Source organism: Loxodonta africana, chromosome 6 (genome assembly GCF_030014295.1).
Source record: "Loxodonta africana isolate mLoxAfr1 chromosome 6, mLoxAfr1.hap2, whole genome shotgun sequence".
NCBI lineage: Eukaryota > Metazoa > Chordata > Mammalia > Proboscidea > Elephantidae > Loxodonta > Loxodonta africana.
This window is the reverse complement of record NC_087347.1, coordinates 119,756,715-119,781,521: the sequence shown is the minus strand read 5'-3', so window position 1 is coordinate 119,781,521 and position 24,807 is coordinate 119,756,715. Positions and strand designations below refer to the sequence as shown.

Sequence of the window (24,807 nt, the reverse complement as noted above, 5' to 3'; positions counted from 1 at the left end):
GAAAAAAATATATCAAGCAAACAATAAGCAAAAAAGAGCAGGAGTAGCAATATTAATTTCTGACAAAATACACTTTAGACTTAAATCCACCACAAAGGATAAAGAAGGACACTACATAATGATAAAAGGGACAATTGATCAGGAAGACATAACCATATTAAATATTTATGCACCCAATGACAGGGCTGCAAGATACATAAATCAAATTTTAACAGAACTGAAAAGCGAGATAGACACCTCCACATTTATAGTAGGAGACTTCAACACACCACTTTCGGAGAAGGACAGGACATCCAATAAGAAGCTCAATAGAGACACGGAAGACCTAATTACAACAATCAACCAACTTGACCTCATTGACTTATACAGAACTCTCCACCCAACTGCTGCAAAGTATACTTTTTTTTCTAGCGCACATGGAACATGCTCTAGAATAGACCACATATTAGGTCATAAAACAAACCTTTGCAGAATCCAAAACATCAAAATATTACAAAGCATCTTCTCAGACCACAAGGCAAGAAAACTAGAAATCAATAACAGAAAAACTAGGGAAAAGAAATCAAATACTTGGAAACTGAACAATACCCTCCTGAAAAAAGACTGGGTTCTAGAAGACATCAAGGAGGGAATAAGGAAATTCATAGAATGCAACGAGAATGAAAATACTTCCTATGAAAACCTCTGGGACACAGCAAAAGCAGTGCTCAGAGGCCAATTTATATCGATAAATGCACACATACAAAAAGAAGAAAGAGCCAAAAGCAGAGAACTGTCCCTACAACTTGAACAAATAGAAAGTGAGAAACAGAAGAATCCATCAGGCACCAGAAGAAAACAAATACTAAAAATTAGAGCTGAACTAAATGAATTAGAGAACAGAAACACAATTGAAAGAATTAACAAAGCCAAAAGCTGGTTCTTTGAAAAAATTAACAAAATGGATAAACCATTGGCCAGACTGACTAAAGAAATACAGGAAAGGAAACAAATAACCCGAATAAGAAACGAGAAGGGCCACATCGCAACAGACCCAACTGAAATTAAAAGAATCATATCAGATTACTACGAAAAATTGTACTCTAACAAATTTGAAAACCTAGAAGAAATGGATGAATTCTTGGAAAAACACTACCTACCTAAACTAACACATTCAGAAGTAGAACAACTAAATAGACCCATAACAAAAAAAGAGATTGAAAGGGTAATCAAAAAACTCCCTACAAAAAAAAGCCCTGGCCCGGACGGCTTCACTGCAGAGTTCTACCAAACTTTCAGAGAAGAGTTAACACCACTACTACTAAAGGTATTTCAAAGCACAGAAAATGATGGAATACTACCCAACTCATTCTATGAAGCCACCATCTCCCTGATACCAAAACCAGGTAAAGACATTACAAAAAAAGAAAATTTAAGACCTATATCCCTCATGAACATTGATGCAAAAATCCTCAACAAAATTCTAGCCAATAGAATTGAACAACATATCAAAAAAATAATTCACCCTGATCAAGTGGGACTTATACCAGGTATGCAAGGCTGGTTTAATATGAGAAAAACCATTAATGTAATCCACCATATAAATAAAACAAAAGACAAAAACCACATAATCTTATCAATTGATGCAGAAAAGGCATTTGACAAAGTCCAACACCCATTTATGATAAAAACTCTCACCAAAATAGGAATTGAAGGAAAATTCCTCAACATAATAAAGGGCATCTATGCAAAGCCAACAGCCAACATCACTCTAAATGGAGATAGCCTGAAAGCATTTCCCTTGAGAACGGGAACCAGACAAGGATGCCCTTTATCACCGCTCTTATTCAACATCGTGCTAGAAGTCCTAGCCAGGGCAATTAGGCTAGACAAAGAAATAAAGGGCATCCGGATTGGTAAGGAGGAAGTAAAATTATCTCTATTTGCAGATGACATGATCTTATACACAGAAAACCCTAAGGAATCCTCCAGAAAACTACTGAAACTAATAGAAGAGTTTGGCAGAGTCTCAGGTTATAAGATAAACATACAAAAATCACTTGGATTCCTCTACATCAACAAAAAGAACACCGAAGAGGAAATCACCAAATCAATACCATTCACAGTAGCCCCCAAGAAGATAAAATACTTAGGAATAAATCTTACCAAGGATGTAAAAGACCTATACAAAGAAAACTACAAAGCTCTACTACAAGAAATTCAAAAGGACATACTTAAGTGGAAAAACATACCTTGCTCATGGATAGGAAGACTTAACATAGTAAAAATGTCTATTCCACCAAAAGCCATCTATACATACTATGCACTTCCGATCCGAATTCCAATGTCATTTTTTAAGGTGATAGAGAAATCACCAATTTCATATGGAAGGGAAAGAAGCCCCGGATAAGCAAAGCATTACTGAAAAAGAAGAAGAAAGTGGGAGGCCTCACTCTACCTGATTTCAGAACCTATTATACAGCCACAGTAGTCAAAACAGCCTGGTACTGGTACGACAACAGGCACATAGACCAGTGGAACAGAATTGAGAACCCAGATATAAATCCATCCACATATGAGCAGCTGATATATGACAAAGGCCCAGTGTCAGTTAATTGGGGAAAAGATAGTCTTTTTAACAAATGGTGCTGGCATAACTGGATATCCATTTGCAAAAAAATGAAACAGGACCCATATCTCACACCATGCACAAAAACTAACTCCAAGTGGATCAAAGACCTAAACATAAAGACTAAAATGATAAAGATCATGGAAGAAAAAATAGGGACAACTCTAGGAGCCCTAACACAAGGCATAAACAGAATACAAAACATTACCAAAAATGACGAAGAGAAACCAGTTAACTGGGAGCTCCTAAAAATCAAACACCTATGCTCATCTAAAGACTTCACCAAAAGAGTAAAAAGACCACCTACAGACTGGGAAAGAATTTTCAGCTATGACATCTCCGACCAGAGCCTGATCTCTAAAATCTACATGATTCTGTCAAAACTCAACCACAAAAAGACAAACAACCCTATCAAGAAGTGGGCAAAGGATATGAACACACACTTCACTAAAGAAGATATTCAGGCAGCTAACAGATACATGAGAAAATGCTCTCGATCATTAGCCATTAGAGAAATGCAAATTAAAACTACGATGAGATTCTATCTCACTCCAACAAGGCTGGCATTAATCCAAAAAACACAAAATAATAAATGTTGGAGAGGCTGCGGAGAGATTGGAACTCTTATACACTGCTGGTGGGAATGTCAAATGGTACAACCACTTTGGAAATCTATCTGGCGTTACCTTAAACAGTTAGAAATAGAACTACCATACAACCCAGAAATCCCACTCCTCGCAATATACCCTAGAGAAATAAGAGCCTTCACACAAACACAGATATATGCACACCCACGTTTATTGCAGCTCTGTTTACAATAGCAAAAAGCTGGAAGCAACCAAGGTGTCCGTCAACGGATGAATGGGTAAATAAATTGTGGTATATTCACACAATGGAATACTATGCATCGATAAAGAACAGTGACGAATCTGTGAAACATTTCATAACATGGAGGAACCTGGAAGGCATTATGCTGAGTGAAATGAGTCAGAGGCAAAAGGACAAATACTGTATAAGACCACTATTACAAGATCTTGAGAAATAGTATAAACTGAGAAGAACACATACTTTTGTGGTTACGGGGGGGGGGGAAGGAGGGAGGGAGGGAGGGAGAGGGTTTTTTTCTGATTAATTAGTAGATAAGAACTGCTTTAGGTGAAGGGAAGGACAACACTCAATACATGGAAGGTCAGCTCAACTGGACTGGACTGGACCAAAAGCAAAGAAGTTTCCGGGATAAACTGAATACTTCAAAGTTCAGCGGAGCAAGGGCGGGGGTTTGGGAACCATGGTTTAAGGGGACTTCTAAGTCAATTGGCAAAATAATTCTATTATGAAAACATTCTGCATCCCAATTTGAAATGTGGCGTCTGGGGTTTTAAATGCTAACAAGTGGCCATCTAAGATGCATCAATGGGTCTCAACCCACCGGGAGCAAAGGAGAATGAAGAACACCAAGGTCACACGACAACTAAGAGCCCAAGAGACAGAAAGGGCCACATGAACCAGAGACCTACATCATCCTGAGACCAGAAGAACTAGTTGGTGCCCGGCCACAATCGATGACTGCCCTGACAGGGAGCACAGCAGAGGACCCCTGAGGGAGCAGGAGATCAGTGGGATACAGACCCCAAATTCTCATAAAAAGACCATACTTAATGGTCTGGATGTGACTAGAGGAATCCCAGCGGTCATGGTCCCCAAACCTTCTGTTGGCACAGGACGGGAACCATCCCCAAAGACAATTCATCAGACATGAAAGGGACTGGACAGTGGGTAGGAGAGAGATGCTGATGAAGAGTGAGCTAATTATATCAGGTGGACACTTGAGACTGTGTTGGCATCTCCTGTCTGGAGGGGGCATGGGAGGATAGAGAGAGTTGGAGGCTGGCAAAGTTTTCACAAAAGGAGAGACTGGAAGGGCTGACTCATTAGGGGGAGAGCAAGTGGGAGTAAGGAGTAAGATGTATATTAACTTATATGTGACAGACTGACTTGATTTGTAAACGTTCACTTGAAGCTCAATAAAAGTTAATAATAAAAGAAAAAGAAAATTTTATACCATACAATCCAACAATTCCTCTCATTGGGATATATCCTACAGAAATAAGAGCCTTTACACAAAAAGGTATATGCACACCCATGTTCTTTGCAGCACTGTTTACGATAGCAAAAAGATGGAAGCAACCAAGGTGCCCATCAGCAGATGAATGGATAAATAAATTATGGTGTATTCACACAATGGAATACTATGCATCAATAAAGAAAATTAATGAATCTGTGAAACACTTCGTAACATGGAGGAATCTGGAAGGCATTATGCTGAGTGAAATTAGTTGCAGAAGGACAAATATTGTATAAGACCACTATTATAAGAACTCGAGAAATAGTTTAAACAGAGAAGAAAATAGTCTTTGATGGCTACGAGAGCGGGGAGGGAGGGAGAGAGGGAAAGCGGTGTTCATAATTAGCAGATAAGAACTATTTTAGGTGAAGGGAATGACAACACACAATACAGGAGTGGTCAGCACAACTGGACTAAACCGGAAGCAAAGAAGTTTCCTGAATAAACTGAATGTTTTGAAGGCCAGTGTAGCAGGAGCGGAGGTTTGGGGACCATGGTTTCAGGGGGCATCTAAGTCAATTGGCATAATAAAATCTATTAAGAAAACATTCTGCATCCCACTTTGGAGAGTGGTGTCTGGAGTCTTAAACACTAGCAAGTGGCCTTCTAAGATGCATCAGTTCATCTCAACCCACCTGGAGCAAAGGAGAATGAAGAATACCAAAGACACAAGGTAATTATGAGCCCAGGAGACAGAAAGGGCCCCATAAACCAGAGACTACATCAGCCTGACCTGAGACCAGAAGAACTAGATGGTACATGGCTAAAACCAATGACTGCCCTGGCAGAGAACACAACAGAGAATGCCTGAGGGAGCAGGAAAGCAGTGGGATGCAGACCCCAAATTCTCATAAAAAGGCCAGACTTAATGGTATGACTGAGACTAGAAGGACCCTAGTGGTCAGGGTCCCCAGACCTTCCATTAGCCCGAGAAAGGAACCACTCCCGAAGCCAACTCTTCATACAGGGATTGGACTGGGCAATGGGATAGAAAATGATACTGGTGAAGAATGAGCTTCTTGGATCAAGTAGACACATGAGACTATGTTGGCATTTTCTATCTGGAGGGGAGATGAGATGGCATAGGGGGTCAGAACCTGGCAGAATGGCCATGAAAAGAGAAAGTGGAGGGAAGGAGTGTGCTGTCTCATTAGGGGGCGAGCAATTGGGAGGATGTAAAATATATATATATATTTTTGTGTGAGAGACTGACTTGATTTGTAAACTTTCACTTAAAGCACAATAAAAAATAAAAAGTTTTATACTACAATAATTAAGGCAGTATGGACTGGCATCAAGATGTAAATGAATGAAATGGAATATAGTACAATAAATATATCCCAGCATAAATGGCCAATTGGTTTCCCACAGAGGCGCCAAGACAATCAAAAGATGGTGTTGGAACAATTGTATATTCATACGCAACATAATGACCTTCTATCTTAACATTATTGTATATGAAAATATTAACTTGTAATGGTTAATAGTTTTAAATGAGTTAAAAAATAAAACTTTTGGAAGAAAACATGAGGAAAAATCCTAATCACCTGACAAGATGAAAATGTTCTCTACATAACTTAATCGTGGTTATATGACTACACACGTTTGTCAAAACTGATCAAATTGAAAACAGGTGAATATTATTGTATGTAAATTATGTCTCAATAAAACTGACCCAAAATAATAAAATTTAGTTTGGATGTTTAAAATTTATAACTTTCATTTAATTATAAAATTCACTGATACAGAAATTCCAAAAGTATTTAAAAAAATAATAAAGTAAGCCACAAATGTATCACGCAGTTCTTTTTGCTAAGTGTTTACCATCTCAGATTCTCTTACTAGAGTGACACATTACATGAATGCGGAGCTTGTATCTCTACTTTAATAAAATAAGTACAAAGGTTATTCAGATTATTGCTTTCTAATAAAATCTCCTTAGCGCGAAGAAAATACAAAAATGGACTCTCATTCCTTCCTTTGAACAGATCCCCTCCATCTGCATCTCAAGGCAAAGAATATACTGGCAATAATTTTATTTTGTAAGTTTAATAATAATAGTAACAAGAATAGCATTCATTTAAAAGTAGGTACCATTGAAAAATCAATTATATTCCTGGGTAGGACTTTAGAATTCCTAAGACTTTACCTTACCCTATATAAGCATCTTGTTATTTTTCAAATAATGGAACTCAAAGCACAGCAACTGTTTTCCACATTTGACCTTAAGATGTTTAAAGAGATGCAGTGGTTTTGGCCGTTGAATATTGATCGTGTATATTTATATCCTATGGCTTATTCTCTGCAGACTAAAATATTCACTCATTCAACCACTATTTAGTGAGGATCTTCTCTTGCCAGGCACTATTAGGGACATCTCATTAACAACATCAGTAACAATAATAACCACAAAACTTGTAAGATGATAGACATTTAAAAAACAAAAAAAGTTATGTTTACTTCCACAGTCCCATCCCATTTCTGGTGGGCTCGTGTGATGTTACCAAGAAGCATGGCCATACTGGGTATTCCATTTCAGACCAGTATCGATCATGCAGCTATGTAGCCATCAGCAAATGAACTCCACTGAGGAAGGAGCAGCCTTTTCTGTAAAGTTTTCAGGTCTGTAGTGTCTCAAACACAATTACTCCATGGGAATTCTGCCTCATTTCTAACTAGTAGAAAAAAAAAAAAAGTCTCTGGAACACATGGGACCACACACAGAGGCTTATCTTAACTTCTGAAATGAAAAACCAAAGTCTTACCCTATTCCGAAATGGAATCAAGAGTTGCCTCATTAGTTGCACCTATTTCCAGTTTCTACTGAAATAAAGCAAGAGCTCCACTTTTTTCTAAGAGTGGTCAGTGGGAGGGAAACTAAAGTTTGGGGAATATAATGGAATTTATTTTTAGAAGCAACTAGATTTAAAAGAAGAAAAATTAAACCTTTTATTCATGGTGTAAAAAAAAAAGAAACCAAATCCATCGCTGTTCAGCCGATTCTGACTCATGGCGACTCTATAGGACAGAATAGAACTGCCCCATAGGGTTTCCAAAGAGCAGCTGGTGGATTCGTAGTTCTTAACAACTGTACCACCAGGGTTCTATTCATGGTGTAGTTGGTAAAAAAATCAAATGCGAAAAAGCATAATATTGTTTATGAGCCTCAAATTCCAATTTCATCTCCATATAATTAACCTTTTAACTTTTTAATGGGCAAAGCCATTTCAATTATAGTTTTTGTGGGAGATAGGATAAGCTTCCCACTTTTAAAGAGTATGAAAGAAATTGCATGATAACAGATACAAAGTTAGCCATAGCTATGGGTTTGGGTTTATCAGTGCATTCCTTCATATGGCCTCTCCTAGATAACCAAGAGTAACACAACTAACATTTTCTCTCAACCATCCTGAAAAGAGAACATGTGTAATAGATTATATGAAGTAGAAAAAAATTTTTTTTCCTCAAAGCTTTCAACAAAGGTTAATTGGCCAAGGTGAACTAAAAAAAATCTTTGAGGAATACAGTTTCTCAACTCATGTGGAATATATAACAATAAATGCTGCCCCTCTCCTTTTACAGGATTATTTTCCTAAGGTAAACTATTTATTGAGTGTCTATATGATTAGCGTGGTGTTGGTCATGTGTGAGAAATCATAAAAAGTGACCACTGAACCTTAAGACTGTTACTTCTTCATAATCTATTGACTATGTCTCAGGACTGTATAACTACAGGGTGCAGTTGCAGGCCTCAAGGAGTCACAGTTCTCCACTGTGGACATGAGAGAAGCCAGAATTCCTCAGCCTTAGACTCAAGGTCTTCAGAGAATTAAATTTTTTAAAAGATAAATTATATTTGCATAGTGTTACCAATATTGTCAGGGTCCCTGGGTAGTGGGAACGGTTAATGCACTCAATTGCTAACCAAAAGGTTTCAGAGGTGCATCTGAAAAAAAGCCTCTCAATCTAAGTTCAAAAAACTAGACACTGAAAACACTACGGAGCACAGTTCTACTCTGACAAACATGGGGTCACCAAGGGTCAACTCAACAGCTACTGGCGGTACCAGTATTGTCATCTACATGCCAGAAAGGAGAACTCATAGATCTTCAGTTTTTGTCCCTCTTTTAGTATAAAAGTAATAACATTTTGATCAGGAGTTAATATTCTTATGATTATAAATACCAGCTTCTACACAGGTCAGGCGAATGAAAAGTCACATTTTTCATTGTGGCAATTTTTTTTTTTTTTTTTTTTGCCTCTAAAGCCATAATAAGTCTAAATACAAGATCTTGTACACTATTCATCCATTTACAATTTCTTCATCCAATACTCATTAAGCACTATTAGGTCAAGGAACCTGCTGTGCAGTAGGCATCAAAGTTAAGAAAGACACAGTGAGTAACCTTAACAAGCTTAATGTTCCAATATTCTAGAAGAGTGCTACCCTAAATGCTGGTCCCTGACAATAAGATTGCATCAGAATGTAAATCAACACAATACTTTTTTTTATTCAGCAAATCTTGCTACTAAAAGAAAATGTCAGCTGAACTATTGTATTCTGGCATGATCTTCTTTTCGTGTAGTGACTAGTAACAAGCAGTTCATGAACCAGACCCAATTCACACTCCACATTGGAATCGACTGGATGGCAACGAGTTTGGGTTTTTGGAGGGTTCTAAAGCAAACTTTTCTCCTTCTCCTCCTACACTCCACTTTCGCTGCTATTTTTGTTGTCTATTCTTCCTCTTCTGACTGACTTCCTTTAGATAATGGAATATAGTAAATGCAGTTGTCTAGAGTTTCATGTTATAGGTCCACAGAGTTACTCTTCATTCTATTTTGTTGTGCCTCTTGCAAATTTCCACATGAGAAATTCTGTGCCGGTCTACCATGAGTTAAATAAATGATCATCCCTGGCCTAATTAATTATGTCCAGATCAGTTGCATAGTATAAAAATGGCTTCTTATGGTAACCTTTGAAGCACAGAAGTTTTTAATTTCAATGAATCCCAACTTACCTATCTTCTTTTTTATTGCTTGTGGCTTTTGATGTCAAATCTAAGAAATCATTGTTTAACCCAAGATCACAATGATTCACTTCCGTGTTTTCTCCTAAGAGTGTTATAGATTCATTATGGCGATGTTTGCATGACTGTAAATATACTAAAAGCCAATGAATTACACACTTTAAACTGGTGAATTATACCAAAACCAAAACCAAATCCATTGCCAGAGAGTCAATTCTGACTCATAGCGACCCTATATGACAGAGTAGAACTGCTCCATAGGATTTCCAAGGAGCGGCTGGTGGATTTGAATTGCCGACTTTTTGGTTAGCAGTCTGAGCTCTTAGCCACTGTGCTATCAGGACTCCGGTGAACTATAAAAAAAAAAAATACAGGATGTAAATTATAACTTAATAAATCTCTTAAAAAAATGGCTTCTAAGCAGTCAAGAGTCCAAAAGGTGCATATAACAACACACTTAATAGGCAACTGAGTGACGCAATCAGTAACCGTTCGAGAAATGAAGGAGAAACACATCCTCTAAACACAGCACACAGGGAGAGCTTCACATCAAAGGCAGTGAGTAGCTGGCTGTGGTTTGAGTGACAGATTATGACAAGGAAGCAATCCCAATACTGAAATATCGTGATATTTAAATATATAAGCACTTTACTATGAAAATGTATGACTACATTTTATCCTCCACGACCATAATATATGGGGGAAAGAATTATTTCCACAACGACCAGGGAGAAAACTGAACCTTAGAAACAATAAATGTCCTGCCAAAAGCGATACCTAACTAGAAATAGCTGAGCCAAAACTGATATCCATGCCTACCTGTCTCCCTATGGTCCTAACCATTACATCTCATCAAGCTGTATATCGACAGAACATCCATTTGGAGGTATGGATCTGGGAGACTAATGGAGACGTTTAGGATAATCACTTTCTGACTACAAAGTTAACATGGTCCTGCACCCTGCCAACCCTGATTTCTCTGGATATTGCTGACCGGAAGTTATATAAAAACCTACAATATCAATTACATATACTTTACGAAAGTTTAAAGTTCTGCGCTTTCAAATGGTCACAAATATCACATATTCTGTATATGTAACATATTTCATAGTAAAATTTAAAAAGTATTTACAAAGACAAATTGTCTCAAGTTACACTATATTTTCATTGTTTCAACCTGTAGAGGTGAAAAACGTGAGGACTCCAATAAACTATACACATACTACTAGAATGGCCTTTGTTAAAGAAACAAGTTATTCTTTTTAAGTTCCCAAGGGGACATAGTGACTGAAGTGCCCAAATGACTGTTATAAAGCATTTCTCCTAGAGCAGAATGTCATGTATGGAGTCCAAAGAAAATCCTTAGTATACGGGGTAAAAAATCTTGGCAGGCCTTAAGCATCACTATCATTTTCTAAGATTCCTAAAGTAATCTCAACAAGCACATTGTGCTAAAAGATAATGCAGTCTTCCAAACTAACAGCCCTTTAAGGCAAGAAGACTTACAAGGATCATTCACTGCCATCGCATTTGCCTGCCTGCCTTGTTCATAAGTTTCACTGACCTCTAAGAGATGAGAGGTCAGACACATCAGGATTTTCTACTGGTAGAAAATTAAGAATGTGACCTTCATTAGATACTTTATGTTGTTGTGGTTGTACGCCATCCAGTTGATTCCAGCTCATGGTGACCCTATATGACAGAGTAGCACTGGGTTTCATAGGCTAAAACTATTTTTAGTTTTTTTAATCTTTATGGGAACAGATCATCCAGGCTTTTCCACCATGAAACAGTTGGTGAGTTCCGACCACCAAACTTGTGGTGAGTGACAGAGCAATTAACCACTGCACCACCAGGGCTCTCTACTTTAAAGTGACCCTTTATCCCAATACAGGTATGCATTGCTTAACGACCACGATACCTTCTGTGAAACAGGACGTTACGTGATTTGGACTTTGTGCAAACACCATATTTTGTAATGGAAAGAGGTGAACAGGATGGTCCTTGGTCAAGCCCAGGACCTGAGCCGCCTCCATCACCACTGATTCTGCACAGTCACCTAGCCAGCCCAGTCACCGGCTCCCTACTCTTCCCTCCTCCTTGCCATCCCTGTCCCTCCTAATGGGCTTTAACTCTTCCACTCCAGCCTGCCCTTTTTCCTTCTCCTACCCTGCCCACCTTTCCTGCTCCTCCTGCACTGCCACAGCCCAGATCATTAGGTAGTCACCACCATAGGAGGAGCCAAGGCCTCAGGCCCAGGCATCAAGGGGAGCAGCGGCCTCAGTGGGGCATCCCTGTCAGCAACTCCAGCGGAGTCTGTGCAGTCCTTGCACAGAGGGCCAGGCAGCCTTGGATGGTTGCAGAGACCCCCTCCCCCAGCCCTGCCACCCTAGGGCCAGGCTGGAGGTGGAACAGCAAGAGCTAGCAAGAAACTGATCAGATCTCTAGCAGAGTACATCCGTATAACTCATTCTCCAATCAAGATTTCTGAATTTGGCTGCTAACCAAGCAGTTGGTAGTCAAATCCACCAGCCACTCTTTGGAGACCCTATGGGGCAGTTCTACTCTATCCAATACGGCCACTATGAGTTGGAATTCACTCGATGGCAACCGGTTTTTTTTTTTCTTTTTTTTTTGGGGGGGGTGGTATATTATAACCTCATGGTACCTAGGAAGTATATGTGGTGGGACATTGTCCAAATGGATGTTAAGCAATGCACACCTGTACTGAGATAGAAGACAAACAAAAGTGCATTTTTTTTTCAGGAATTTGTTTCTTGATTTTTCTTAATACCTGTCATAAGTATTATGAGAATTATGCCATTTCAAGGTTTGTAAATCTTCAATCTTTTTAATCCTACTGAAAGTGTTCTAGAAATTCACTTTAAAATCTCTTTTAAAACATTTTCAAATTATTCTAGATACAAGAAAGAAAGATGGACTTTTTTTTTTTTTAATTTAAACTTTAAACTCTTTTTGGCATATACACCTGTGCTAAGATACCTTCTGGATCAACCTAGATGAGGACATAGATCAACAGCAGGATTTCTTAACAAGAGCTTTATGAAAGTTATCATCCTATTTGTGCAATCCTGGGAGCTGAGCACTGGCGAATCAGAAGCATTAGTAGCACCTACTTAACAAAGAGAGGGAAAAAAAGAAAAATGATAAATGTGTCTCTAAAAAACGAAGATCTTGCTAAAATCTCTCATGCTTGCCTTTATAAACCCATTGCTGTCGAGTCGATTCCGACTCATAGCGACCCTATAGGACAGAGTAGAGCTGCCCCATAGAGTTTCAAAGGAGCGCCTGGTGGATTCAAACTGCTGACCTTTTGGTTAGCAGCCGTAGCACTTAACCACTACACCACCAGGGTTTCCGCTTGCCTTTATAGTGACAACAATAAAGGTGACTTCATCTCACCGAATATCTCACAGAAGTCTCATTACAATCCATCTCCATGTGGGCTGTGCCTCAGAGCACTAGGAAATAAATGGCGTCGTTAAGTTCCCCTGAAGTAATGTCTCCTTTCTCAGTAATGTACCAACTCCTATGACACTCGTCCCTAGGACGCTCAACTTAGCTTTTGTGCTTTCCTTAGTATGAGTGGAAACCCTGGTGGCATAGTGGTTAAGAGCTACGGCTGCTAACCAAACAGTCGGCAGTTCGAATCCACCAGACTCTCCTTAGAAGCTCTGGGGTAGTTCTACTCTGTCCTATGGGGTCACTATGAGTTGGAATCGACTCAATGGCCCTGGGTTTGGTTTGGTTTTTGGTTGGTATGAGTGGCTTTAGAGTCTTGGATGTAGCAATATTGAGGGGGAAAAAGAAAAGAGCATTTGCCTGTGGCATTATAAAAACATCTTTTTTTTTAAGATAAAAATGAAGGGAAAATTAGCTCAATATAATGTGTTTTCTATATTTCATAGAAGTATATTCTGGCCTGTGATTCTCTACAGGCCATTTGTAAGCTATCCTCTTGAGTGACAGGAATGATAGGGTTCATTAGCAACCTCAGTGAACTCTCCATTTCTTAAGAGGTGATTGTCCCAAGTTTGGGTTGCCCAGGTTCTCTGTGCTTTATTTCCTCCACTCTAATGGATAACCTGCCATTAGAGCATTTTTTTAATTATCAATAATTATTGGGTCACTATGAGTCAGAATCGACTTGACAGCAATGGGTTTGTGGTATGCTAAAAGTCAAGAAAAAAGCAGAATTCTGACTGGTCTCTCTACATACTCATTAAGAGAAAGAGGTGGGCATAAAACTCTCATCAAGGTTAAATTTGTGAAAGAACTGTCTGCCCTCAAGAAACGAAACATTCCAGAATAGGATGGGAATTGAAGAATTGTCCTTAGGGCACGGATTAAAAATAACTGGTCTACATACTTTTTATATAATATTCATAAAAAAAGGAAAGGCTGGCTTTTGTGTCTTAGTCTGTATATTTTGGAAAATCTTTTAAATTCTTTGAATCTCAGTTTTATCATATATAAAATATTAATACCACTATCTTCCTCATAGATCTTTGTGAAGTATATATGAAATCGCATACCCTAGAAAGTACTAGGCACATGGTAATAACTTATTAATAGACATAAATAGTCAATGACATAAGCATATATTTGATTGCATTATATACTTATACTTATACACACATATAGATGAATGAAAACTAGGGAGAGATAATGAGATATAGAGAGGTTATTATTTAATCAGGAAACTCAATATGGACAGTGTATGATTTACCCAGATTACACGTCAAAGGCACAAAGCACTTCTACTTCTTTAGTACAGGTCAACCTGCAGTTTTTGAAAGTCCATTTTGTGAAGGGCCCTGCATGAAATGCCTGCATGAAGTGCTTTCAATTATAGGCGGCTATTAAGACTCATTTCAGAAACCCAAGCAACAACTCCTATATATGCTTTTACTAAAAAAAAAAAAAGCTTGTTTAAATCATTGACCTGCCCTCCTTGGTTCATAACACCTTGTCAAGATGCAGTGGACTGTTTCTAATATAAAAGAAAACAAAATGGGATTCTACTCTGAGAAAAGAGCCCTGACTGAGTTGCTGAGGACAAAATTCTTACAGAATAATGTTAAAGTTAGAAACCAGCCTATACTTGTTCCCCACGTGTTTCTTTTCTTCTTTTTTTAATTGTCACACTTGATGATGGTGGAGAAAGACCAAAAAGAAAGGTGCTACATCTGTTAATTGGCAGCCAATGGTGTACTTACTAAACAACACGATGCATAATGAGTTTGCCATCTCATTATTTGGCATAATGTCTTTCTATGTGCATGCCCTAAAATTCAGATTCCATCTGAGTTCCTGACTTTGTTTTAAAAAGTTGACGACTGGTAATTTTTCCATCCATTTTCTACAGTTCATGTTGCCATAAACTTTCTAATCCCCCGATGGATATTTGTCAATGAATAATTCATTTAACCAAGGCCTATACTGTGCAAATTTTTTATTAGGTCTTTGGGCAGTGGATACACTCCAGAATTCTTCCCAGGAGGACTCAAGAGAGTCTCAGAAATTCTCTATAAGTTAAAGAAAAACAGAAAGATGAAAAAGAAGAAACAACAACAACCCACACAGTCTGATCATACCACCACAATACCAAACCAGATCACAAATTCCACCTCAGAAGAGAGAGGAAATGGCAACGTGACAGTTTTAGTATCAGTGTTGGGTTAACATGGCAGATCCTAATGTTACAGAATTTCCACATGAAGTGCTAAGTTCATAATGGCTACATGTTAAAATCACCTTTAAAATGAAACTGAATGGCTAAAACAATCAGGTTGCATTTTGAAGTCTAGTTATACAATTCTGTATAATAGGAATATCTTTCAAATATAAGCACGATTTAGACAAAAGCTATGAACTGGAGATTTTACAAAACGTGTGCGTAAGAACATGGGTTCCTCAGGATGCTCTGTGGCTGGGGCAAGGGAGGGTGAAGTTCTGACCTCAATCCTATCAATCAACACAACATATTACACCCTCCCTCTGGGAGGCTGGTGTGTGATGCACCTTAAAAACCCATTGTCATCAAGTCATTCTCAACTCATAGCGACCCTATAGGACAGAGGAGAACTGCCTTATAGTGCTTCCATGGAGTGGCTAGTAGATTCCAGTTGCTGACCTTTTGGTTAGCAGAATCCACCTCCCCAACCCCCACCCAGAGGACAGCTGTAAGTAGTTCAACTCCATAATTCCTAAATGGATTTGGCCATGGAACCCTGTTACATGACCTGGCACTAATGTTATCTTCAAAACAGATTAGGGAAACACTAAATTGACTTCATGTTCCAAATCCAGTCTTTAGAATGAATGCTTGCTATGGAGCTTGAGAAGAACATCAATAAGTTTAATAATATTTAAGAACATGATTGCAAATCTCTAGTAACATGGTCTGAAATATCATTTTTGAGATCAGAAAGCAATCATAAATGTCGGAGAGAATCCCTGATGGAGCAGAACAGAGGGATGCAGACCTCAAAGTCTCGTAAAAAGACGAGACTTAATGGTCTGACTGAGACTAGAGGAGCCCCGGAGGTCATGGTCCCCAGACTCTCTGTTAGCCCAAGACAGGAATCATTCCCGAAGCCAACTCTTCAGACAGAGATTGGACTGGACTATGGGATAGAAAATGATACTGGTAAGGACTGAGCTTCTTGGCTCAAGTAGACACATGAGGCTATGTGGGCAGCTCCTGTCTGGAGGGGAGATGAGAAGGCAGAGGGGGACAGAAGCTGGCTGAATGGACACGGGGAACACAGGGTGGAGAGAAGGAGTGTGCTGTCTCATCACGGGGAGAACAACTAGGAGTATATAGCAATGTGTATATAAGGTTTTGTATGACAGTCTGATTTGATTTGTAAACTTTCACTAAAAGCACAATAAATAAATAAATATATAAACGTTAGCTGTTGGAGAAAGCTGTTTAAAAGCAAATAGTCCAAAATAAATGAAAAACAGTATAGATAATCTTGGTCATACGGAAGAATACTAGGAGGAAAGCCAAGTGGAAATTTACAGTAAATAAATCAAGAAATAAAATTAGATAATTGAGATGTCTTTTAGAAAACAAATGTACTTCACTTTGGAACGTCCAAGTAACTTCCATTTAAGGGGGAGAGGAAATATTTCTAAAGACCCAGGGAAGAACCCAAATTGATACAGATGTCATATAAGAAACAAAAATAAAACAAAGCTGCCATCGAGTAGATTGCAACTCATGTGCTCTGTAAGATTTTCAAGGCTGTGACTTTTTTTTTTTTTTAAGGCTGTGATTTTTCGGAAGCAGATCTCCAGGCCTTTTTTCTGAGGCATCTCAGGGTGGGTTTGGACCACCAACCTGTTGCTTAGCAGTTGAGTGCTCCACCAATTGTGCCATTTAGGGACTCCACCAAATATATACATATTGATTTATTTATATTTTTTGTTGTTAGGTGCTGCTGAATTGGTTCGGACTCATAGCAACCTCAAGCACAACAGAAAGAAACACTGCCCGGTCTTGCATCATCCTCATAGTTGTTACGCTTGAGCCACTGTTGCAGAGGGGCTCGTCTTCAGGCACTAGATCAGACAGTGTTCTGCTGCTATTCACAATGTTTTCACTGGCTAATTTTCAAAAGGAGACTGCCAGGTCCTTCTTCCTAGTCTGTCTGAGTCTGGAAGCTCCGCTGAAACCTGTCCCCCGTGGGTTACCCTGCTGGTATTTGAAATACAGGTGGCATAGCTTTCAGCATCACAGCAACACCAAGCCACTGCAGTACAACAAACTGATAGAAGTGTGGGAATATTCATATTTATTCTTATACAAACACAAAAAGATATTTTATTTTTAACAAAGTTGTTTTTGTTGCACATTTTTACAAAATAAACCTAAGCAATAACAGTAAGCTGGAGTGAGCTCACCCTTTTCAGACATCTCAATGTCACAGGAAAAATCTGACAATTATTTCTGTTTCTTAACACCACTGGGGCACATATCTGATTTAAGGAACATTTGTATCATGAAGCATTTCATGTCTATAAATGACTCTCAACATTCCATTCTCAGTAAGATAAACAAAATGAGCAATCAAACATTACAGACTCCCACTGAGTATGCTGCCTTTTTAATTCCCATAGCTTGCAGAGATAGAACATAGCAATGTGAGCCCACCAAACACATGAAGAAGGCTGGGTAGAGGAGGAGCAGAGACAGTCAGCATTCATATTAACAACTAAATGGCTATTTAAAATGCTGATGTTTTCTGTGGGCAGTTGACTTAAAAAAATTAGCTTCCACAAATTCACTTCCATGGAAAATGAACCATACTTGTGTGAATCAGTCACTGGGGATGTCAAAAAAACGTTTTTCTCAAAAAAAAAAAAAAAAAAATACTGAAAATTAAAGACTAACCTAGATTTTTTTTTTTCTTTCTCAGTGGATCAAGGTAAAGTTCATACATTCTAAGTCAGAATGTGGACATGTTGTCAGGAGGGATAAGTCCCCTGTTTGGTAAAAGAGGGTCAGCAGAAAAGAGGAAGACCGTCGACAAGATGGATTGACAATGGACTCAAGCATAACAACGATTGTGAGGATGGCGCAGGACTGGGCAGTGTTTCGTTCTGTGGTACACAGGGTCCCTATGAGTTGGAACCGATCGGACAACACCTAACAACAAACGACAAGCCAGAAGAAGAGATGCTTTTTCTGTTCATTTGTAGTATCTGTATAAGCTATACATATAAGCACGTCCCATCTTAGGCACTAAGCGCACAGGTCAATACTTCTGTCCATCTAGCAAGATCAACGACTGTGCCAGTCCTGATGCTCCCTCCTTCACCTAACAGCCCTTTATCAAGCTCCTGTTTTATGCTCTGGAGTCCCTGGGTGGTAAAAACAGTGAACAGGCTTGACAGCTAACTGAAAGGTTGCAGTTCCAGTCTATCCAGATGCACAACAGAAGAAAGGCCTGGCAATCTGCTTCTGAAAGAAATCAGCCATTGAGAGCCCCACTGAGCACAGTTCTACGTCAACATAACTGGTTTATTATACGTCCTAGGTGCTGAAGTTGATTAGATTCACAGATGATATATCTTACAATGATATTATATAAAACAATAATTTATTATTATCTGAATCATACAACAGTAACATTTTAGTCATCAATTTATTTGAGAAGCATTTTTGTTCAGGTTTATTACGCAACTATTTATAAAACACATTTCATCTCAGATTATTTTCAGAATAGCATGTATATATAATATAGGTAGTAGGTTCCATATGTGGTCTCACATTGTTTTAGCTCTTATTAAAATTCTAAAAAGGTGATTCAGATAACATTTCGCACATAGGCTCAATTAAAGAAAAAAATTTCCCCAACACAAATGGAGCTCATGGAAATTTTCTTTAAAAACCACCAACTTTATTTACTACAATTACAATACCTATGCCTAATATGTTCACTTTCACATTTTTGTTAATATTTACCAAATTTTAATAAAAACATCTACACTGTAAATCATTGTACTGGAGCCATCAAATTATCACTCAACTTTTCCATTGTTTTTTATATTTTCCTACTCAAATGTTTTTCACGTATGGTTTGTTTAAAACCTGGTTTTGTTTTCTAACTTATATTTTATCTTTCACGTAGATTTTGAAGTTTCTGGCTCAGCTGAATAAATATTTTCAAAAGACGTCACAGCTGTTTAAAGGTACCTAGCGTTTCTCCTGCTTTTTCTTTCTGTGTGAGTTTAGAGCTTGTCACCACATTTCTGAAAGCACTAAGAAAAAAAAATGGCATGAGTAAGACAGTGTTCAATAGTGAAGAAAAAAAAAGAAAAAATACACAACCTGCAGAGCAAAGACTCTAGAAGTCAATTTTCAGCCTGATCCCTCGTGAGACTTTTAAAATCTACTCTCAGGGAAGTACCCAGTTTTCACAGTTTGAAAGTATAAAGAATACGCTATTCAAAACTCCTGTCAAGATTTTCTTATTCCAAAAACTTATCAGTTAATAAAACACTAGCTGCCTTAAAACTGTCAGCAAAACCAAAAAAAAAAAAACCAAACCCAGTGCCATCGAGCCGATTCCAACTCATAGCGACCCTATAGGACAGAGTAGAACTGCCCCATAGAGTTTCCCAGGAGCGCCTGGTGGATTCGAACTGCCGACCCTTTGGTTAGCAGCTGTAGCACTTAACCACTACGCCACCAAAACTGTCAGCAACAATTCATAAATACAAAATATGGATAATGTTTCTTTTAACATTATTCAAATCGGCTTAATCAAATTGAATCTTCTATTGAATTTAATTTGATTAGTCCGATTTGAACAACCTTAAAAAAAATTCTGTACCTATGGCACCAATTTGTTGATATTTTACACAGACAAAAATGAAAATTCTCTTTAAGCTGCAATGAAGTAATATAGAAAGTGCTGTAATGTGGTGAAAAGCTGGAGCATTTTCCTAGGCTGAATTGGGTTGATCGTCATTGGTTATAAATACATCCCTGATTAGTTCTGACATTTCTTAGTCTTGGATTATTTTGTTTGTTGTTTGTTTGTTTTCCAACTAAATTAAAATAACTAATTGCAGAGTTTTGATGTGCATACATTTGTTTTTTTCTTTCTTTTAACAAGAAAAAGGGAAGACAGATTTCAGATCAGGTTGCAATACTAAATGATTGTCAATCAGTGGCTGCCTTGGCTGACTTGTTGGGAAATAATGCTATGATCAATTACTTATTTCTGCAATGAGCACAAGAAGAGAGAACGGCAGCAGAAATACTATAGTAGGTAACCTCTAAGATGGCCCAGGAGCATCTCCGTCTTGGTATTAAGACCTCTGAAAAAAGAAATTGGCCTTAGCCCAAAGAGAGGTATGGCCTTTGTCCCCAGTTCTAGGAGGTGACCTTTAAGGCTTGGAATTTCCAGAGTGATAAAGAAGTGTCTTTGTTATTCATGGTGAGCCCCTCAGACCACATTGGATAGTTTATGCTTGGTGGGCATCTGATAGTTTATGTTAATGAGATGACTCAGGATGGGGCCAGGCACACCAATAGTGGGGAGGGAGTTGGACATGCCAGAAAAATCAACCATGTGTTTAAAGAGTTGGAATTTTGAGCCACATGATCAGTTCTACTTGGGGGAGGGGAGTGGACTTGAGACTGAGTTCAGTCATGGGGGCCATGATTCAATCAATCATGCCTATGAAATAAAACTCCCGTAGAATCACTGGGCACCTGCGTTCACTGAGGTTCCTGTATTGGCAATACTCTACACATGGATAATGAGAGGGTAATATCCCTAAAGAATATGAAAGCTTTATATGTTTTGAATCCTTCCAGATTTAATCTTATATATCTCTACCTTTGGCCAGTGCTAATTTGTAACTTTTCCCTATAAGAAAACTGTCATTGTAAGTATAGTGCTTTCCTGAGTTTTTTTTTTTTTTTTTTAAGTTTTTCTAGCAAATTTTGGAACCTGAGGTGGTTTAGGGTAATGCTCAAACTTGCAGTAGTTGGTTGAAGGGAGTACAATCTCCCAGGGACTGTTCCTTTTGACTTTGGAGTTTGGCAAACTCATTATAGGTCATGTCAATGTCTTGGGCAGATTCAGCAGTCTGGGGCACCATGCCCTTAACCCCAAGTTTGGCTAACTCCGGGCAACATCCTTCTATAATCCTCTTCCCTTGAATGTGCTGGACTTTGTGACTCACCTCAAACCAATAAAATGTGGCAGAAGTGAAGTGGTGTCACTTCCAATTTCGATAATAAAAAGACTGTGGCTTCTACCTTAGAAGCTCTCTCTCTCGGACCTTTTGCCCTGGGGAAGCCAGATGCCAAGTCATGAGAAAATCTTGCGGTACAGTTTGCATTGAAAGCAATTGAGAGAGTGTGTTGGACTTCACCTAGCAAGGAACTGAGACCCACATGAGTGAACCTGTAAGCAGATCCTCCCCTAGTCAAGTCTTCATATGAGACTGCAGCCCCTGCCAGTAGCTTGACTGCAATCTCATTAAAGACCTTGAGCCAGAGGCACCCAGCTAAATTGTACCAGATTTCTAAACAAAATAAACTTTGAAATAATAAGTGTTAGTTATTTTAAGCTACAAATTTTGGGCTAATTTGTTATGCAACAATAGATAACTATTACAGGTCCCCTGCATTCTTATTTCCAGTGTCCTAAAATGCCTGAATAGCAACTCAAAAAAATGATAGCTTGTATTATTACTAAAACCACCATCACGAGTTGTTCAGTGTCCTGAGATTTAAACCAATGAATCCTTCCTTCCAAATTACATATATGGAACATCTCTTTCATATAAGACACTGTGTAAAAAGCCAAGTAGGTGTAAAGATGAATAAATAGGGAAGTGTCTTACCATTGCAGTAACAGGGAAATTAAAAGTTAAATTAGAAGAAAAATAAAATTTTAAGTATCCAAGCATAGATATAATGATAAATCACCTAAATATATAATAAAGAGGCCCCCTCCTTCATACTGCATTTTTCTGCTAATATATTTGTCCCACTGACTTCAGAACACAGTACTAGCAACTTTCTTGTCTGTAGTCACAGCTATAATTCACATACCCCAAGATTACCCTTCAAAGAACTGCTCAGGAAAGTGTGCTTACCCAAATACTTGCTAAATAAAATTAGCATATCATATTTTAGGATGTTGCATGTTGGTTGTTTTTTTGTTTTTCTTTCACTCTCTCCTCTTGGGCATATAGGGTAAGGGTGAAGTCATGTTTGTTCATTCATCAAATAGTTTAGATTTTGCAGAAAGTGATGAATCTTTTGAAACAGACACTTCCTGGATTATAAAACCTTAGAAAGTTAAGTAGCCTCACATGCATAATTTGTTTCCAGTATCATACGGAGATACTAGAGCTCTCCTACTTCAGAGAGTTATTCTGAGGATGAAATGAGATGAATTCTATAAAGTGTAAAGCACTTAGTAATGATTCTGGCACATAACTATATTGCTAGCTAGACACACGGGCATTCAAAGAGGAGCAAGGCTATGGATCACAAATTGGTGAAAAGCAGTGTTGAAATGCAGTTATATGACAATGAAGGTGCCCTCTTTTTCAAGAATTTGATCCTTTACATCCCTGAGGAAACTGTTCCAAATATAATGGTGCTTGCAAATATGTAGCAGATTTTCTTTTTAAAGACAATTCTCTGCTACTCCAAAGGTTTCCTGATTGGGAAATGACAAGGTTCTTCAGTAATTATCTCTCAAAGCACAGAGACATACACTTCTCTGGTTATTATTTGATATCTATTGCACATATTTTTTATATTTTAGAAATGAGTTGAGCTGAATTCCCCCACAGATTCAGACTCATGAGAGCACAGCTTTATAATCTGTCTCTGATAGGCTCCGAGGGATAGTTCACAAAAAACATGATTTTCTTCCAAGGTAATAATCTAAAAAATAAAGGAATAGTCTCTCCAAATGTTTCTTGTTTTCCTGCAGTGTATAAATATCAGAGAGTCTATGGCACTCATGGTGTTTTTAGCTGGTAAAGCCCTATGGGGACGGAGAGGAAAACAAGTCAATGAAGGGCCCTCTAGATTTGGCAATGACCAGCCCTCTGAAGCGCAAATTTGTTTTTGTCTAAAACGCCAGTACCTTCACACAAATAACTCGTCTAAGTTTCCTACAAGAAAGAATTGAAAACACAAGGGCTTTTGATATACCTTTGCACAGTACTTATGCAGAGAGAAAAATCTATCTCATCTTGGCTAGGAGGTCACTATGAATACTTCTTGTCATTTTGACTATCAGAATATAGATGCTTATACAATTAATTTCTTAACACACAAGGGTTGATCAAAAATATTGTCATACTCCAATCCAAAGCTCATCTGCACAGGCCTCAAAAAGACTGAGACCATTGGAAAAGATAAAATGATTTCTGGGCGGTAACGAGCAGGTTCAATACACATTGGAATAATGCTTTTATGAACACTTATGATAGAACCTATGAAGATGAATGCATCATATCCCTATGGATACCTGTCTCAAAATTATGCCCAGTTACTCCTCACCTGAATTAAAATACTATTCAATTTAACTCCTGTAAGATGCAAATAAACGCCAGGGAAGGAGTGACAGATTAAACCCTGTATAACAGCTAACAACCTCAGCACCGAAGCATTTATTGGAAAATCTAAGAAAAGCATAAAAAATATACAATAGCAAGTAAGTGAACACACTACATGTCACAAGCCAAATTCATGTTTTTAAGAACATTTCTCACATTATTCCAGACTCAAATCAGAAACCCATAGAAAGTCTCCATTACCCAAAGGATGATTGGTATGTCCTCTGGAATTCCTGGTCAGACATAATCTGGCTTCAGTCCTTCACTTCAAGTTTATCTCACATGAATTCTCAAAATAAGCCCCTTGATCTAGTTCGTCTTGTCCAATTCATTGCCTCTAAAATATATCTTACTGATGGCAGTGCCAATCTAACGAAATGGCTTCCCATTTGAATCCTCTTGAAACATCAATATGAAATCTAATTCTCACTTTTTCAGTCTTAATGAAGTCAGGTATCACTGTTTTAGACAAAACTAGCTTCCTCCTCTTCTAAACTCTTTCAATGCTATGATATGCACCATTTATTTTGTACTTTATGATAACAGAGGGTATATGAGATCTGTGAATGTCTCTTTCTCTCTCGTTTAACCCTACCCACCAGTTGATCCTAAAAATCTTAGAAAAGTATTTTACAAAGAGTAAATTGAAGCATTAGTGGAACTGGCATTGATGTAGTGTGTTGCAAACAGCCCTTATCCCCAGTAAAATAGATCAGGTGGTACGGTTAACTAATGATTTTTAAAACTTTTGCTTTACGCACATGTATGTATTTTTTGTCTAGTAGGTTGCAATGAAAAGCTATTTCTTATAATAGGCCAACATTTTTTTTTTTAATGAAAAACACCATCCTAGAGGAACATGTCTTCTACTTATTTAAATACACGGTGTCTAATAAAGAATGTTGTAT

General features: G+C 38.1%; 1 protein-coding gene across 1 annotated transcript in view; it reads right to left on the bottom strand.

Moving 5' to 3' along the window:
* The window catches only part of DPP10 (dipeptidyl peptidase like 10), an 833,411-nt gene that overhangs the window by 690,996 nt on the left and 117,608 nt on the right, over positions 1-24,807 (bottom strand). The window lies entirely within an intron of this gene.